This window comes from Coloeus monedula (genome assembly GCF_965178545.1).
Source record: "Coloeus monedula genome assembly, contig: HAP1_SCAFFOLD_269, whole genome shotgun sequence".
Lineage (NCBI taxonomy): Eukaryota > Metazoa > Chordata > Aves > Passeriformes > Corvidae > Coloeus > Coloeus monedula.
In genome coordinates, this window is record NW_028120666.1 from 126,956 (window position 1) to 144,956 (window position 18,001).

The 18,001-nt window shown below is 44.9% G+C and overlaps 1 pseudogene across 1 annotated transcript; it reads left to right on the forward strand.

Annotated features, from left to right (window-relative positions):
- The first annotated feature begins 2,177 nt into the window (after positions 1–2,177).
- Positions 2,178–17,627, forward strand: LOC309585758 (epidermal growth factor receptor kinase substrate 8-like protein 2; annotated as a pseudogene). The gene is made up of 10 exons: positions 2,178–2,252; positions 2,914–3,062; positions 3,208–3,334; positions 3,689–3,804; positions 13,424–13,535; positions 14,302–14,421; positions 15,272–15,419; positions 16,507–16,690; positions 17,097–17,229; positions 17,556–17,627. The product of its transcript is annotated as an epidermal growth factor receptor kinase substrate 8-like protein 2 (transcript).
- The last annotated feature ends 374 nt before the right edge of the window (positions 17,628–18,001 follow it).

The following is an 18,001-nucleotide window of genomic DNA, read 5'->3' on the forward strand; positions in this document are numbered from 1 at the left end:
ACAAAAATACTCTCTCAGTACGTCTCAGGAAGCCATTTAATACCTTCCATGTCCTAGGAACAACTAGGCAAAACACTTGGAAAGTGTGAGCAGTAGAAATGTTGACCATTGAATGTTTGGCAGCCGTGTGCTCCAGCCCCTGGGAGGGGCTTGTCCCCCACTCCACACCAGTCCTGCAGCTCCCCAGCTATTTCTTCTTCTTCTTTGGGGGCTCATCCTCAGAGCTGCTGCTGCTGCTGCTGCTGGAGGAGCTCGGATCCGAGTCGAAGTCGGAGGAGGAGGAAGAGCTGCTGGAGGAGGAGGAGGGGGAGGAGGAGGAGTGTTGGGTGGAGTCGCGGGAGACAAGCACTCAAGGCATCATGTTCAGCAAGTCTCGATTTATTTTTCAAAACTACACTTATAGTACCTTTAATTAGCTCATACATATTGCAAAAGTCGAGCTCCTCATTGGTGGGAGCTATTCCGTGGGATCTGTAAACACGGTGGTCTTATCTTCCTCTTCCATATGGTTTCTGTCTTCTTACTTATCTGAATGCACATTCTGTTATCTATGCAACCTCTTGCTCAAGGACTCAGTGTCTGCATCTTTACTAAGCCTGCTGTGTTATCATGACCTTTGCTTTTTAGCCATTCTTCAGAAAGACTCTCAACAGAGGAGGAGCTGTCCTCACTGTCACTGTCCTCGGAGGAGGTAGAGGAGTCCTGGCTGTCAGAGGAGTCGCTGGCTGAGCTGTCACTGCTGCTGCTGCTGCTGCTGCTGGAACTGGTCACACTTTTGGACCTGGGAGAGAACAAAGAGCTGAGCACAGCCCTGCCAGAGCCCATGGCACCGTGTTCTCTGCTCTGCTGTAATTATCCAAAGATCAATTTGTTGCCTTGAAAATTTCCAGGCCTCACCACCTAAGATGAATTCCTGTGCCCTCCCTCCCTTTCCCACTCCTGGATGAGTGGATTTTGGCCATTTGAGCAACGGCAGAGTGGCCCCAGGGCATGACATAGGCCAGCAGGACTGCAGAGAGGGGCAGAGAGGGAAAGCTGGCCAGGATCTCGTTCCCAGCCCTGAGCAGGGGCTTTACTGGCCTGACTGTCCTGTACTACCTGAGCTCTGGGGACAGTGAACCAGGCTCAGTCCCTGCCTCACCACTGCAGCAGGAATTCTGTCAGTTGTGACCAAACTTGTCCAGCGAACACATCCTACAAGCTCCTTCCTGGGCAGTTATTAATAAGGAAAACCAAGAGACTGTAAACAACCTTAAAGCAGGATACCAAGCTCCAGCCTTTTCTTTGAGAAGCAAATATGGCTAATTTGTGCCTGCTCAGAATCAGAAGGAGCAGCTGATCTCCTGGCAAGAGCCCAGGGTGGAGCACGCAGCAGAGCTGGGACACTGTGGTGGGGTCCTGCCACGTTCCTCACCATGGGGCTGCCGAGTCCCTGGGAAGTGCCCGTTCATTGGGTCACCCTGCTGCCAGCAGTTGTTTCGCACTTCCCACTCCACATTAATGTTTCATCTCCGGCATTTCAAATGCTTTGCATTTCGGTAGGAGCGGGGAGCCTGTCTCCCATGGCAACAGTGCCAGGAGTCCAGGACAGGAGAAGGAGCTGAATGGGAGCACAAACTGGAGAGGTTTCTCACCACAGCTCAGCTGATTGCTGTTACTGAAACCCAGTTCTTGCAGTAAATCAATCCCAAGTGTTTGCTCCTCCATTCTGCCACAGCTCACCTCAAATACCACTGGATTTGGAGCCTTTCAGTGGCCAGGGCAGCTCCGGGTGCCCCAGGCAAGACCTTGGTGGAGACTTTCCCTTGTCAGCAGTTTGCCAGGGGACCCTCAGAACACTTATCCTGTTGTTTTCATCCATGGAACTAGTGGGATTCTCAACCCTGCAAGAGGCAGAAGCACCAGCAATCCTGGTCCTTCCTCACTAGGACTTTCAAAATAAGCCAAGGTGTTCTGTGTCTGTTCAAATTAGCTTTAAAGGCACTGATTTAACAGAGAGGGTATTCCCCCCCGCCTGAAATTCACTGGGAATTAGAAATGGACACAAAATAAAAATGAATGATTCCTACTCCTCCATCCCTTACTCTTCTCATCAGTCCACAACACTCGCCCCATGTGACAGAAAAGAGAAGGCACACTCAGGTTAGGGTTAAACTGTGTTTACGTTCTCTTTTCAGGCCAAACTAAGGAAGCACATCCAAAACCCCCGTGCTTCAGAGTTGGTGCATTTCCTCTTCAGGCCGCTGGAACTGGTAAATCTTATTCCCAGGTCTCACTGGGAACTCCTTTTATTTCTAGTTCACACTTACAAGTAGATAGATTGTGCAACAGGGTTGGAAAACTGCTCATACCTGGCCACAGCTTTCTCAGGAACTTCCAGAAGTGATGCCGGTTGTTCCTGGCCTCTGATCCGGTTTGAAGCTTGAAGTAAATACAGGAATCCCAGCAAATATGAATCCTTCCACCGGGTCAATAAGGCATTACTGTGAACAAAAGGGGCAGCCAGCTGGAATCCCCACTGGGAATCTGTCTGGTCTCACCTTCAGGCAAATACGGCTCAGTATTTGCACTGAAAATGCTTGGAAGCAGAAATCCCAACTTGGAAAAGGAGCCACAAAGGAATAGCAAGATACTTTCCATTTTTTGAAGTGTCAGCTTCTGACACTTCACTCGTCTGTAACAACAGCTCATTTGTAGATCAGCTCTTCCTTTGACTCCAATCCAAAAAAATCTCATGTTCCCTTGAACTGTCCAGTCTCCTTCAAAGACTTAGGTTGATGTTTCTTGCAGTGACTGTGCTGATCCAAGGATCAGCTTTGTCTTCGCTTCCTGCTCATCTGTGTGTCCCTGGTTTGACATTTTGACCGTTTCCTGCAAGTTCTCTTCTCTTTGTGTGGTTTGTGTGTGACCCAGATCATCAACAGCTGCGGTGGCCCCGAGCTGGCCCCGTCTGTCCTCAGCCCACTGCTTTCTAAAGACACCACCGATTTCCTGAGAGGACACCTGACACCCAAAGAGATAAACCTCTGGGATTCCCTGGGGGAGACATGGACCAGATCCAGGTAAGGACAGAGCTGCCATCTCCCCAGGCTCCCCACGCAGACGGGATGCTTGGATTCCCTGATGCTCCTGCTTCTTCTTTCAGGGGATGCCCTGAAAGACACATTCTTCGTGAATGTCACCTCATATTCCCACTTTCTGTCCTAGAGCCGAGTGGCCCCGAGACACGAACGTCCCCACCTACATCCCCAAATTCCGCAACGGCTGGGAACCGCCCACAGAAATCTTCCGTGGAGCTCCCTGGGAAATAGACATTGGACACTTGCAAGAGGAAGGTTAGTCCTGTGTCCCTGTCTCTTCACTCTCCCTCCCCCTTTTCCGGAGAAATGGAGCTGCAGGGGTAGTGGTGGCATGCAACAAGTAGTTGGCTCAAAACTCAGTTGGATCTGGTTGCCCCAGTTAAATACAGAAAGCAAATGAGGCTGGAAAAGGGCAGCAATAATGAGCCTCTCCCAATCCAAGGCAACAGCACCCTACAGCGTAACTGAGCTCCAGGGACACAGGCTTCCCTGGAGAACACCTTGACCAAAATCTGCCAGACCATGACTCATCTACCACTATCCCTCTCCTTTTCTCCGATCAGCTTTCCCCTTTCCTGGTAACACTGACTCCATGTCTGCCTTTCCAGCTCTCCTCAGCCAATGGATATCCTTACTGGAACTCCTCACTCAAGCGTGGTCAGACGGCTGAGCAGACACAGGTCGGGGATGCCTTCAAACAGAACATCACTCCACATGGAAATAGGTAATGGATCCGCACGCCCGGAGCTTTGGCTCCCGCCTCGGAACCTCATGAACGCACACGGACACGTACAGTGACACTGGGACGTTTGGGCATCCTGGAGACAACTCCCTGCCACTGTTAATAACCACCAAGGGAAGACAAAGATCAGCTGAGGGGTTATTCCCATAAGCACTGTCTGCTGTTTAACCCCCAGCAGCTCTGCAAGGAAAGGAATCGCAGGTGTTTTCCACCGCAGGAGGCAAAAATATTGACTGACTTCATCAGTCCATCCATAGGTCTTGTTTCCCAACATCAGCCCAGCAAAGTGACCTTAAGGATCAGGTGCCAAAGATGCTGCACTGCGCTTTGGCTCTCCATGTGTGTAGAGATGCTGGAATCATGGAATCACAGAAGGGATTGGGTGGGAAGGGACCTTAAAGATTATCCCGTTCCAACCCCCTGCCATGGCCAGAGACACCTTTCACTATCCCAGGTTGCTTCAAGCTCTGTCCAGCCTGGCCTTGGACACTGCCAGGGATCCAGGGGCAGCCACAGCTTCTCTGGGCAACCTGTGCCAGGGCCTCAGCACCTTCACAGGGAAGGATTTCTTCCCAATATCCCATCTAAACCCACCCTCTGGCAGCGGGAAGCCATTCCTCCTTGTCCTTTCACTCCAGGCTCTTCAAGTCCCTCTCCAGCTCTCTTGGGGTGCCTTTAGGCACTGGAAAAGGCTCTAAGGGCTCTCCAGAGCCTCCTCTTCTCCAGGCTGAACATTCCCAGCCCTCCCAGCCCGTCTGTGTAATGCTCTAGCTCTTGGAGCACTTCCTGGCCCTTCCTGTCTGATATTGCGCTGGTTTATTAAAGGAAATTCTGACTCTTTCTGCTATCTCTGTGTATTTATCTCCAAAGGACTGTGAGTACGGAAGAGTCATCCCCTATGTTCCTCAGCTCTTCTTTGGGGAACTCACCTATAAATGGAACTGCAGAAATGGGGAGGGAGGAAAAGGAAACAGGATGTGAATCGAGCACCTGCATAGTGACCACAGATGTCCACTGCTAGACAGACACTGATGTCAGGCAGATCATGCCCTCCAAATAGTGCTCAGAAAGAGAACAAGTTTGGGATTTCTGAAACTGCTCTGAATTGGATTTGCTTAAACAGATGTCATTAGTAAAAGCAATCAAAGAAAGAGTTTTGATCCCTCTTCCAAGCTGATGCCACTTATCATGTATCTTCCCTGCATTCTTCTAGGGAAGCTGTTTTTGATGTTGTCCTGTCCTTCTTTTTATAAGGGAGCAAAAATACTTTATTAAGTATTACTCTTTCAGTTTTGTTTCCTCTCCTCTTCTGAGATACAGTAAAGTGAACATTCAGCAGAATAGTTTTGTATTTTTTGAACACAATTCTTCTTTTATCCAACTGAGGCCCTTCTGTGATCATGAAAAAACAGAAACTGTTGTGAACTACAGTTTACACTCATAAGAGGTTGACATGGGTCAGTTCTCCAAGGTTATTCTTAGTTCAACTGCTGTGTAAACTGTTGATGTCACTGACTGGAGGCTGCTCTTCAGGACATTATAGATATGATAATTATATGACAGAAAATGCAACATATAGTTGAATCTGACCTTCAAGTTCACTAGCTTAAAAAAGAAAAAAAATGTCTGTAAGAAATTTGCTGCTTTTCCCATTACTAAGATGTAATAAATGCCTTCAAGTTTATACTCAGTCGACAGCATATACACATGGACAGCAGTGCCCATCCATCCAAATGTACCCCAAGCTAGGGTACATTTTAAGTCTCAATGATCACTGCCTCCAGAAAGCATTTTTGAGACAAAACAGGCAAAGTCTTTTGCATATCTAGACAATCATCCAATACTAGGATCTTCACTCTCACATAAACACTTCATGTTTTTCCACAGAGGAATCTGAGATAGATTTTTCTGAGAAATAACAAACCACCAAAAATTAATAAATGACAAACAAGGGAAAAGCACCACTTCCTCACTCAGCACATTTTCCTTGATTTTCATTAAGCATTCAGATTTACAGATGCTGATATTGCCACAAGAGCAGTTTTTTTCTGGTTTAACTTCCTCTTCCAGTAGAGCAAGCACAGCTGCAAAATGCAAGCTCACTTCTAGGCTCTCTTACACATCACCAGTTTACCACATTCCAACCAGTCACAGCTGTGCAACACCCCGTCAGGGTACTGGGATTACTGCAGTGCCACAGACAGTTTAAGTGAGGCTCATGGAGCTGTACAATTTTAACTATGTTTTATATGTATAATTAAATGATGCATGACATGGAAATAAGCCAGCTGTACTGAAACTGAACAAACTAACTGCTCTGATGCAACAGTTAAGCATCTCATCAGTTCTAAAATGAAACAGGTTTAAAGCAAAAACAATATAGAGAACAGAATGCTTGACACTGTTAAATAGCATGGTCAAAGGATAATTTTTGAACATTAAGGAAATGCATTCACCCAGTCAAATTTTCAAAAGAATTCCTGGCACCAAAATGTTCTCTGTTTGCTTTTTCACCATGTTTTAAGAATGGATCACTCTGGGGGAAGAAAATCCTGTGCGCAAAACACTGCGTGAAACTAAACAATCCTTAAACATGGCTAATTTCCATGTGGAGCTGATGATTTAGCACTGTCATCCTTCAGCAGAGGAGAAAGAACTACCTGTCTTTAGTTTATTTAGGTAAGATGAAAAAAGTGAGGAGCGTGAATTTGATCTTGCTTCAATTTACTTCAGTGGAAAAACTCTTGCCATGACTTCAGTGAGAATGATACTGCATCTTAATTCATTCTATATGGAGAAAAACAAATCAGCTGAGAATAATGCTTTTGTTTATTAGATGTAAATTACTACCATAGTCGTTTTTAACAGTGCTAAGTAAATCCTGCTTTAAAAGCCAAACGTTGCCTTCAGTCCTGCTTATTCCTCTGTACGGTGTCACAATGCAGGATTCCTGGTCCTCTGACCAAGTCACCGCTGTCACAGTAAGCATGGCTTGCTCTGGGGAATGGCCACATTCCCAGTAAGCATGGCTTGCTCTGGGGAATGGCCACATTCCCACACGGGAATGATAGATGTTTGTGGATGTCACTGGTGACAATGTCCAAATCTGGGCTAGGGCATGCCCCCCAGCCAAGAAACTAGGGTGCACACTTTTGTAATATAAATGCATTCACTGAGAACACAGACTACACTTACTAAACTGTCCATGAAAAGCAGCCAAGTAAATCAAATCAATAGGGTTAAATTTGCAATTAGGATTCTCTCTTTCGGCAGAAAATTTTAGGATAGCCACAAATTGAGAAAAATTTGCTTTTTTTTCTTCTTTTTCTCAGAAGGCAATCAACCTTCTGGTCTGGCTATTCTTTACTTCTCCCTATGAAGTAAAATCTAAAAAGACACACACACGATATTTATGGAAGGACCTCCCAATGAATTAGGAAAAATTATTACTCAGAAGATCAAACAGAAACAAGACTGTCTACACTGTATGAATTAAACATACATGAATTAGGACACTGAGCCTTCCATTCTTTAGTAACAGAACTGATGCTGTCCTGAAAATGACATTAATGAATTAGACTGGTATATGAAAACCTTCTGCATCTGCTCTAGAGGTTGGAATGAGGATGTTAAATGAGGCAGCAGACAACAAGGACGTGCTGCTTAGGGAAGCTGAATATCACTTCTGTGCTTGTGGAGTTCTGCAGTTTGGATGAAGGTCACAGGTTATCTCCAGCTACATGAAAATGAGTGATAAATACACACTGTTGGTCTTAGACTGAAAGCAGTACTAGGCAAAGAGAGTCAAAATATGGAATATTACTCAAAATCATCCCCTGGTTTTCTAAAGATCATAATCTTCTATTAGAAGACAGTTTGTTACCTTCTCCTAATAGTAAAGCTGTAATAGTAAAAGCACCTCAATCTTGTAGAAGTATCTAAGATACACAGAATAAGTAAGGTATATGCAGTGAGAGCACCCTAAAAACATCACAAGAGGAGTGACAATTTCTGGGATAGTAATGACATGAACGAGTATCTAAACGTTAAGTCTGAGTGAATAAGAGAATTTTTCAACTAATGGATCAGGGAAAATGTGAAAGGATGAGATATGTGATTAAAGATCATAGTGTATTCGGTTAACACAGGTGGAAAATATATGACTTTGATGCTGTACTACAACATATTTTAATTGATTTGTGTGTAGTTTTAGTTTTATACATGCACAATTTTTTAGAACACATCTTTAGACTGGGACAAACAATAAAGGAAATCCATTGTATGACTTTACATTGATCCCAACATCACTCACTGGAATATCTTAACATTTCCTGCACAGATTCCCATTCGTTAAGATGACAACCTTGAGAAGAAGGAAACCTATAACTGCCATTCAGAGAAGGTCTAAAATTTCAATTGCTGTTTGAACACAAAGGAGCTTTGACATGCTGTGGTTTATTGAAGCACTCCTGCAGTTATAGACACATCTTTAACCACCCTACCCTCTCCCTCTTCCTCCATCCACCACTGATTGATGCAACTGGGAGATTCAGTAACTGCAGAGCAAAGTCCCGCTTACTTCCAGCTCTCCTGCCCCAGCAAATGCTCAGCTCTTCTGGGAAGATGGAGCTATGCCATAAGCACATTGCACCTGAAAGGAGATGAAACCTTCCCTTCAAAGACACATGTGACCAGGTTTTTGGAACTGCCTGATGTGGCCAGTTCTCATCTGTTTTCCATAAAGAAGGAAAAGAGCCCTGTATTCTCCTCTTCATGATAGTTCAAGTATGAATTCCAAAGAACAGAGATGCCAGGACTTGTCAGTGACATGACTAACAATTTTATGAGAACTGGCAAAACAGTTCATTTCTCCTACATCTTATTCTCAGAAACCTTGGAATTGTTTTGTCTGAAAGATTTGGGGGGAGGAAGGTGGGCTTAATTCTCACAACTATATTAAATATTCAGTACATCTGATATTCTGTTGTCAACATGCAAAATATAGTTTAATTATGATAAGCTATACTGGAATCATTTACAATACATAAATGTGAAAAAACAGCATTAAATTATTTCTTGTTCCATGTGGAAAAATATACACCTTCCAACCCCCCAAGAAAGTAAGACAAGGCACAATAAATTCTGGTAATTCTCTTTCTTCTGACTTTTCAGTTCCATCACAGCTCTCAAAACTAAGATTTACGTGCTGTTTTGCATCTGTATCTGTTGTTGATTTTCCCCCCCTACAGGGATATAGGTGAATAAGTTTGGACAGGAAACGGTATCCCTCAAGCCAAACTGAAAGGTTTATAAAGTTGCTAATAAAAGTTTGGGTCAGGGCCTAAATATCAATCATCTGCTCACTGTCTTTTTAAACGAGCTCAGGCATTTTCCCAACTGTTCCCAGCAGGTCTCTGCCACTATTTTAAACTAAGATTTCAGCCATTTTTTTTCCCCTGTGTTGACCTCACTAATTTTTCTTTCTCCCCCTCTTTACCTGCCAAAGGCATCCATCAGGATTTTGCCAAAGGCTATCTGCTTTTGAAGTTGAGAGGGATTCACTAATCGTGAGTGTCAAATCCACAGTAAATGCCATGGCCATATGGTATATGCTGCTTTTGGGAATTAGCTCAAAAGGCCTAGCTGTGAGAAGGCTGGCTGTATGTCAGGAGGGTTTTACTGCTAACTTTCGTAACTCATGTCAGCTCTTTCAGTTTCTGTATGCATTGGCTTCAGGGAGTGCAACTGTTCCCTGAATTTATAAAAATGTTGTCAAGATCCCTTGATTTGCTTCCTCTGTCTCTCTCGCACAAACACATCCAAACACATTTATATACACAGTGGAATAGCATGCACAGTGGCATGCAAATCTAGCAAAAGAGAAGCTTGTAAATAAATAGCATGTCATTCTGCTTACTCAATACATTTCTCTGGGTGTTAAACTCATGATAAACATATCATAAGCCCCGATGAAGGCTCTACAGCCTGTCCCATCACACCATCCTGAGTGTAACTCTGCAATGCATAGGAAGACATAAGTTTGAAAAACAGAGCAGAAATAGCTCCCATAAGGGCAAGGTGCTGACATAGCTGAAACATAACTAACTGGAGAGCATTTGTTTTCACTAAAGAAGGAAGTGTCAGTGACACATCTCTGTGCCTGTGGAGGTGTACTGTACATGCAAAGCAAAAAGAAATCCACCTTCTTTAAAAAATTGGCCATTAATACATAAATATGTCTGTGTTGAAATCCCTCAGACGGTACCATTCTTAACAAGAACTACACACAAGACTAAGAAATTCTGCAGAGAATCACGCTTTTGTGATCCAAAGAGGCAAGGAGAAAGAAAACCACATATGAAGAGTTTAACATACCCACTTAGTGATAGAAAAAGAATTATTACAAAAATAAATGTCAGTCCCCTTGAAACACTTGAGTCAGCGCTCTCAACTTTCTCTGATGCTGTAGGAAGGTGTGAATGTCCTCCATGTGTCACATCATCCGCACCAGCCACACAGGAATGTCTCCAATGCACCTCAGAGCCTTTCAAGGACCACTCCCCTCTAATTTATGTATAGTCTGTTAACATCCTCTTGGAGCAAACAGAAATAATACTTTTAAAAGACATTTATACTTCAGAAACATGTGCCCCGACACAACAAAAAACCCAGATTTTAATACTGCCCCGAGGCAGAATTCATCCATCTTTAAGGCTTCTATTATGTATTTCCTGGTTAGTAATACAAAAAGAACTGCTGGCAGTATCACATCGAAACCAAAGTGGCAGAATCAGAAAAACTACTGAAAAGTTTACCTTTATAGGAAAGCTTCAGTCTTGGGATATTTTGTTTTGACGTTCCAGTGACTGGAAGGAACAGCATCGCTAAAGACAGCAGGCTGCAGGCATGTGGCACTTGCAAAGCTCTCATTCTGCTCTCCTCTTCTGTATCTTCTTTTGTACTATGGTGAAATATCTCCCCACTTTTCAAACAATCCAAGTTTTATCTGGAAGAAAAAAAGAAAACATCTGTAGATCTGCTTTACTGCATAAGCAACAATTCTGTAAGCAAGCCAGACCTATTTCTAAAGAGCACCTCAGTTAATTTCTTTGCTACGAAAGTATTTTTCCTCTAGTACAAGTAAATATGTTTTGTTTCTTTAATACTAAATTTACACATTTTGACATTGGAAAAATATGTAAACTTTTCAGACACCAATGTCTAGCCTAGCTAACGTTTAAGCACAAATTAAATTAATGCAGTATCCATAAAAAGAACATTTGACATTCAAAAGTGACCATGCAACTTGATAGTTAATACCAGTCCATTGGATATCTTACATGTTTTATAACTCTTTTTGTCTCAGTACAACAGCTATTGTGTGTTTATGCTATGACTAAAATGAACTGTAATGTCTCAGATGCCATGGGGGTACAAGCTGAGTTAACAGTGAGTACTTACCCATCAAAAACTAAACTAAGAAAACTGGAAAGAGCAAGCAGTTGTGTTTAGTTTTAATAGAGAAAAAAGTCAAAGCGGATGATGGATTTAAAAGTGCTTTCAGTATGATATTTCCAGCAGAACAACTGCCTCAACTCATCCACCAAAATGTCCCATAAACTTTAATGAGTGTTTCAGGCTGGGGTCAATAGGCTGATATGGGATTTTGTTAGCACAGTGTGCAACTAAGCCAGCTTTGCAACACTTTTCACTTAGTAAGAATCATTCATATTCCATAAATCTTGAAGTGTTTTACAACTGAAAGCAATTATCACTGCCCTTATTTTCCCTATGCAAAAACGGAACCATAAAGCTGCAGTGAACCTATTTCCTCAAGGTCACACAGCAAGCACAGTAGTTGAAAAGAAAACAGCAACAGCAGTCCTGCTGTCCTTTGTACCCAGCTATCAAGGATCCCTTTTGCCCAATAACTCGACTTTTGCACATGAAATTATTTGAAATGGCATCTTGAGTTCTGAAGGCAAAACTTCATGGTTAATAAATCACAGAGATCAGAGTATGAAAATATTTGTGAGACCAGATCCTTCCCCCTGCAAGTGCCTGATGCTAGAGGTCAAGGGAGATGGCTGGTGAAATGACAAATGTCAGTGTTTGAGTAATGCTGTAAAACCAAGGAGTAAGGAAATGTTATGGTTAGTCAAGAGATTAATGGCTCATGATGTGCCATGAAAATTCTTTTCTGAAAGGTACTGGAGCTGCCTGATTAAAAGAGCAATCCTAGTGCCCACATCAGCCAGCACTTGCACAGACACCAAAGGAGAGGTTCCTTGCAAGTCCATGAGAGATGCAGCACAGCTTGTGGCCCCTGAGCCTTTCCACTGGTCTGTTATTTGAACTCCTGCAGCACTGGGTCTTGCAATTCTGTGAGCTACAGCAGCACCCAGAACCAATTCGGCACCTCCTGATACAGGCAGTTCATCCTTCCTGGCATGAAAGGATGGAAACAGAATCCCTTCCGTTCTCTCTGACACAGGAAATCTTTCTCAGATGAAACTTGGGCTTTCTGAGCCTCCAGACTTTCGCTCAATAGCAAAAGACAAGGAAGTGTGCAAGAAGAGCATGATGGTGAAAAAGAGGGAAACAATTCGTAAAATCCCCAAAGCATAATTCCTATTGCAGAACACTAAGCTTCTTCCTTCTCAGTCCCCTCTTCAATACTCATATTCAGTGTCTGAATGCACTACTCTTGGCCAAGTGTGAGTACATGTTCACGAAATGACATGGAGAGAAAACAGACAAACATGAAATGCCTGTTTCATCTTTCTCTTCCCTTTATTACAGTATCAGATCCTAAGAGAACACCCTTACTTCTTCTGTGCCAACACATCTATCTGAGGGTGGACCACGAAGGACTAAAGTGGATTAGACTATCCCAGGGTTAAATCGCCTTGAAGAAATTTATTTAGAGGTGAAAAAGGGGAAAAGAAGGAGAGGGGACGAGGGGGAAGAATATATGAAGATGAGACACCAGCCCTGTTCATCTTCAGCAGGATGATAGTGACAAACCATACTTCAAAAAGAAGCAATTAAGAGGGAGCCAGTCTCACTGCAAGTATGTTGAGAAGTCACGGCCCGAAGGTCTGGGCCTCAGCCAACAGGGAACTCACCAAAGGATATGGGGCTCATTTTCTTGAGGCAAATTACTGTGAAGAATCAGGACTAAATTTGACTAAAAAAACAGTTGCATCAATGCACTGTCATTTGCTGAATTGATTGAGAATCAGCACCAAACTCGGCCCTTCGGCCATAGCTCACAACCTCACTTTTTCATGTAGGCTTTTTTTGCTAATGGGAACCTTCCTTTTTTCTTGGTTGGGTTTTTTTTCCCCTTTCCCCTTTTATTTGAATAATGTCTGTGAAAAACCATTTGCTTTCACGAGGCGGTTAGTTTACACTGGAGGCAGCAGCTCTGTGAGCTCGAGCCAACCCTGTCCTGTCTTTAGATTCATTGCAATCTGGCCACATTGTCACATATATTTTTAGTTTATGATGATCCTCTAATACAATTCCAGCTTCCACACAGAGTCCTTCCAACAGTCTAGCTCAGGTTAATGAACTTCAGGCCACTTCTCTTCTGCAGGAATTTCGAGGCCCAGGGGGTGGCTGTGCCCAAGAGATTTGCCAAAATCCGCTACGATTTCACCGCGCGAAACGCCAATGAGCTCTCGGTGCTGAAGGATGAAATCCTGGAGGTACGTGACCGTTCCTGGAAAAGGTGTGTCCCCCAGGGGCAGGAGAGAGCTCGGGATAGCAACAAGCACCAACTCCATTTTCCCTGGTGGTATCTCAGCAGTGACACAAAGCTTTGCTCAAACCCAAAGCTGGAGCAGGCTGCCTGTGCTGTGTTGTGTCATTTCCTCAGCTCAAAGACATCGGTCCCATTTTAACCACAGTGAGGAGGGAGGACAACAACTCGCTCTAGAGCCCTGCTCATCCCCCGCTGGGTCGGTTCCTTATCACCACTTCCTCCTCCACGAGGATTTGTTTTCTCTGAAAAGCACCTTTCTCATAACCTTTCTCTTACTGCAGCACTGTTGGCAGCTGGACAAGGTGGGACGTGACTTGGGCTGACACTGATCTGTGACCTGAGGAAAAGGTTTCTCTGCAAAATGTGGCTTTTTATTTATTTAATTATTTATTTTAATGCAAAAAGACATCAGAAACTCAGTCATTAGGAAAAAAAGGTCTGGAGAAACAGGGACATTATGTAGGAACTATGAGTTCTTCAGCACGCAGAGGTGCTCTCCTGTTCATCCTTACGATAAATTCTGATGCTTTCCAGGAAAAGTTTCAGTCCTGGATTGCATCTGAGAGCAACAGATCTGATTAGAGCTCCTGGCCTCAGTGATGTCCTTCTGGCAACTTCACCTTTCGGATGGTTCGGCCCCGCTATATCCTGGTTGTTTATGCCTGAAATCCCATTTTCCCACAGCAGATTTATTTTTGTCCCTCTCTCAGGTGTTGGAAGATAATAAGCAGTGGTGGAAGTTGCTCAACCGGAGTGGGCAGGCCGGTTATGTTCCATACAATATCCTGGATGTGGTGAAACTGGAAGAGCTCAAACAGGTCTGTAGTCAGGTAATACCTGACTGGTATCAGCTGCAGGGCACAATCTGCCTCTGGGAATAATGTTGTCATTAGACCTCCCTGATTTCTTAGGATACTATGCACCAATCAGGACAGACCTTCAGAAGTAGACAAAGCCAGGAGATTCCTGAGTCTCCTATGATAAAACTCACATTTTGCTACGATCGTCTTCCCAAATAAGGCCTATCCTTCCTATTTGTGCACCAGCCTCCTGCTTTCCATATTTTTCCACATCAAGATTTTTCTTGGGGGTTAAATTAAAGATGGACACTTCCCTCAGCCAGTTCAGTTCAGCACCAGGAACACGTTACTGGAGTGGAGGCAGATGGAAACACCATCTAAGTGAGAATTAACTGAATACTGCAACTTGCACTGCAGAAATGTGGAGCTGGAGTGTTCTAAACACCCTAGGGAAGCATGGAATTGCTTCCCCATTTTGGTATTGCAGCGTTTGGGCAAAGCCTAAGGCGGCCCAGCAGGCTTCTGGATAAATCCCTGCTAGTTTAATCAAAACGTCAAAAAACTTTCCAGTCCGCTCCAGGCCCTTGGCAGTGGTCCCGCTTCACATCCCAGCTACGGAGCAGTGAGGCTCTGCCTTCCAATGAGATCGAACACGTTTGGCACAACTAGGAATTCCCTTGCGCAAACTTCAGACTTTGCTTTGGGTTCTTCATTCCCAGAAATTAACTTCTTCCATGCAGCTCCACCTGAGGTCTCCCCAGCCCCACATCAGCACAAGGAGAACACGGCAGTTTGTCCCTCCGTGGGTGTGAGGCAGAAAGCTTAAGAAAATTAAAAACGACCAAAAAAAATTCTTACTTTTCTTTCCCTTTCTAACCAGTCTAACCAGAGGTACAAAGGAGACCTGAGCCCCAGGGGCTATGGCCCATCCAGCCCAACCCACAAGCTGCCTGCCAGCTACGCCGGGGATAAGTGGGGCAGTGAGATGTTGTCGCGCCACTCCGCACAGGACGCCAAAGAACGCACGTGTGTGTCCCACTCTGGGCTCCCCTGGGTTTGGGCGCTCGGGGGACCAGACCTGCCCAAGGGGCTCCCCTGCACCTTTTACTGATCACAGCAATGGAGCAGCACTGTGTCTGGAGGCCATTCCAGGCAGGACAAGAGCCAAGAGAGCAGCCCTGGGGCTTGTGACACCGCCGGGGCTCTCGGGCGGCCCGGGCCGAGCAGGGCAATAAGTGATCACCCCATGCCTCCTTCCTCCAGTTCTAACTTCCTCCTCCTCCTCCCAAGGAGAGAGTTTCCTTTCTCTTCCAAAATGTTTAAGTGTGTCTAAGGAACAGCTCAGGTCAATCCCTTTCTCTCACTTCCTTTTGCTCATCTCCCGGCACACACACAGTGCCCGCCTGGCCGCTTCCTTCATGTGGTTCCACAGAATTCCCGGCCAAACAGGAGATCCGCATCACTCCCTCACCCTGCACGTGCTGTGGGGCTCACAGAGCAGGAGAGAGATCAGGGGCCCTGCTCACCTCACCCCTTATCCCACCCTGTCCACTCCTGGAAGCAGGAGCCCTTCTGGGACGACAGGAAGCCCCACAATACAAGGACACAAATCTGTTCGTATCACTGAGTTATTCTCCACAGTCTTCAGGAGTTTCATGGGGAAAGCGATACTGGATGAAGAGTCACTGGAGTTTTCACAGAAGCACAGGATGCCCTGGGCTGGAAGGGACCTTCAAGCTCATCCCATCATGAGTGTGTTGCTCATTCCCAGTTTGTGCTTCCTGCCGCTTCCGTTCTGTTGCGGAGCAAAACCTGGAGCTCTGCGATCAGCAAATTAGTGACTAGAAGCAGCAGAGAGGACTGAAAAGGTCTCAATTCCAAACCTCCAATTGTAGATTCTCACAGAACTGTGCTTCCACATCAGGCAACAGCCAAGGGGTGATGGGAGCAAAATAAATGGCAACACAGGGGCACAGGAAAATGGGAATCACTTTTCTGGGCTGAATTTAAATAAGAATGTTGAGCCACATCCCCATTTGCCTTACAGTTTCCCCACAAACATTTAATGGCATTTTTGACTGAAGACTTGATTTCATTCCCTACTTGTTTCTACAGAACTTATTCACCAAACGGATGAGCTGAACGACGAGCTGCTAAAGAAGATCACAAACAATAAAATTCAGCCTCCCCACAGGAATTTCAAAGTGGAAAAGCCTCAGCAAGTTTTCGTGCCCCTCACCTTTGAATCCAGCACTGAAGAAGTCAAAGCCTGGCTGGAGGCCAAGTCATTCAGCAAAGAGTAAGATTTGCCCTATTGCCACGTGCAATGCTCGTCCTTCCCTGGAGAAGGAGCGGGGGAGGCCACCGGCACCATCTCACCTGGGACAAGCCACTTGGATTTACTTACAGAGCCTGTGTTGCAAATTAGATTTCAACCCTGTTCAATCCAGGCTCTATAACCAGAATGTTCAGAGCCCAAAGTCACTCCCTTTCTCTGGTATAAATATTTTCTTGGAGATAAACAGTTAACTAACTAAATCCAAGGCCTGAAATGCTACTGGAATTGCAGCTGCCACCTTGGAACAGCCCCAGGGCCCCGTGATATGGTCCCACTGCAGCTCCTGGCCTCCCATCTCCAACTCCTCACCTCTGGCACGAGGCCACGTGCAGCACAATCGTCACCTCCCTACTTTGTGTCTCCCCAGGACCGTGGAACACCTGGGCATCCTCACCGGAGCTCAGCTCTTCTCCCTCAACAGAGAGGAGCTGAAGAAGGTGTGCGGTGATGAGGGAAACAGAGTCTACAGCAAGATCACAGTGGAGAAAAACCAGCTGGAGGTAAGCATTTTTCTGGATAATTCCTGCTGGAATGGGGGCTGTACCAGCAGCGTCAGATAGCTCATTAAACAGGCATTTTAAAAAATACAATTGTGGGGAAAAAAAATGCAACCAAACCTACACCAGCAATAAAACACACGTAAAAATTCCGAAGTGTCTTTTGAGCAAATCTGTAAGATCCCCCTGTTTCCACTAATTAATCTGCTTTTTACTGATATCACTTATCTCTTTGAAACTAGCTCTACTTTTACAGCATTAATTAAATACTGTCACTTAACTGCAGCTTGAAGTTCAAATCCAAACTGCCTGTTTTGTTTCCATTCCAGAAAAGCAGAGGGGAGTCGGAGCTCCAAGAAATCACGAAGCGCCGCCAGGAAAGGATTGATTCTGCAAATTAAAGTCTCTCTGCTTTATTTCAGCTCTTAGCCCTAAGTAGTGCAGAAAAAAAGGGAATGAAAGCAATGATTCCTGGCCCAGGCCAGATGCAGCAGAGCTCCCCTTGGGGTCCAGCTGCCATCAGAGTGACAATTCCTTGAACACTGTTGGGAAGGGTTGACAATAAGACCATGTCCCACTGGGAAAGGTGTTTTAATTTTGCATGAAGTATTTTTTTTATAACTATATATTTTATACTGAAATTTTCCGTGCATGCGATCAGAGCAGGATTCACACGGGGCTGGATGTACAAGGGCTGGCTTCAAGCAAAAAAAGACCCCCAAAGCTTTTCTCCGAGGGCTGTCCCCTGCTCCCCACTCTCCCCTGGCAGAGCAGG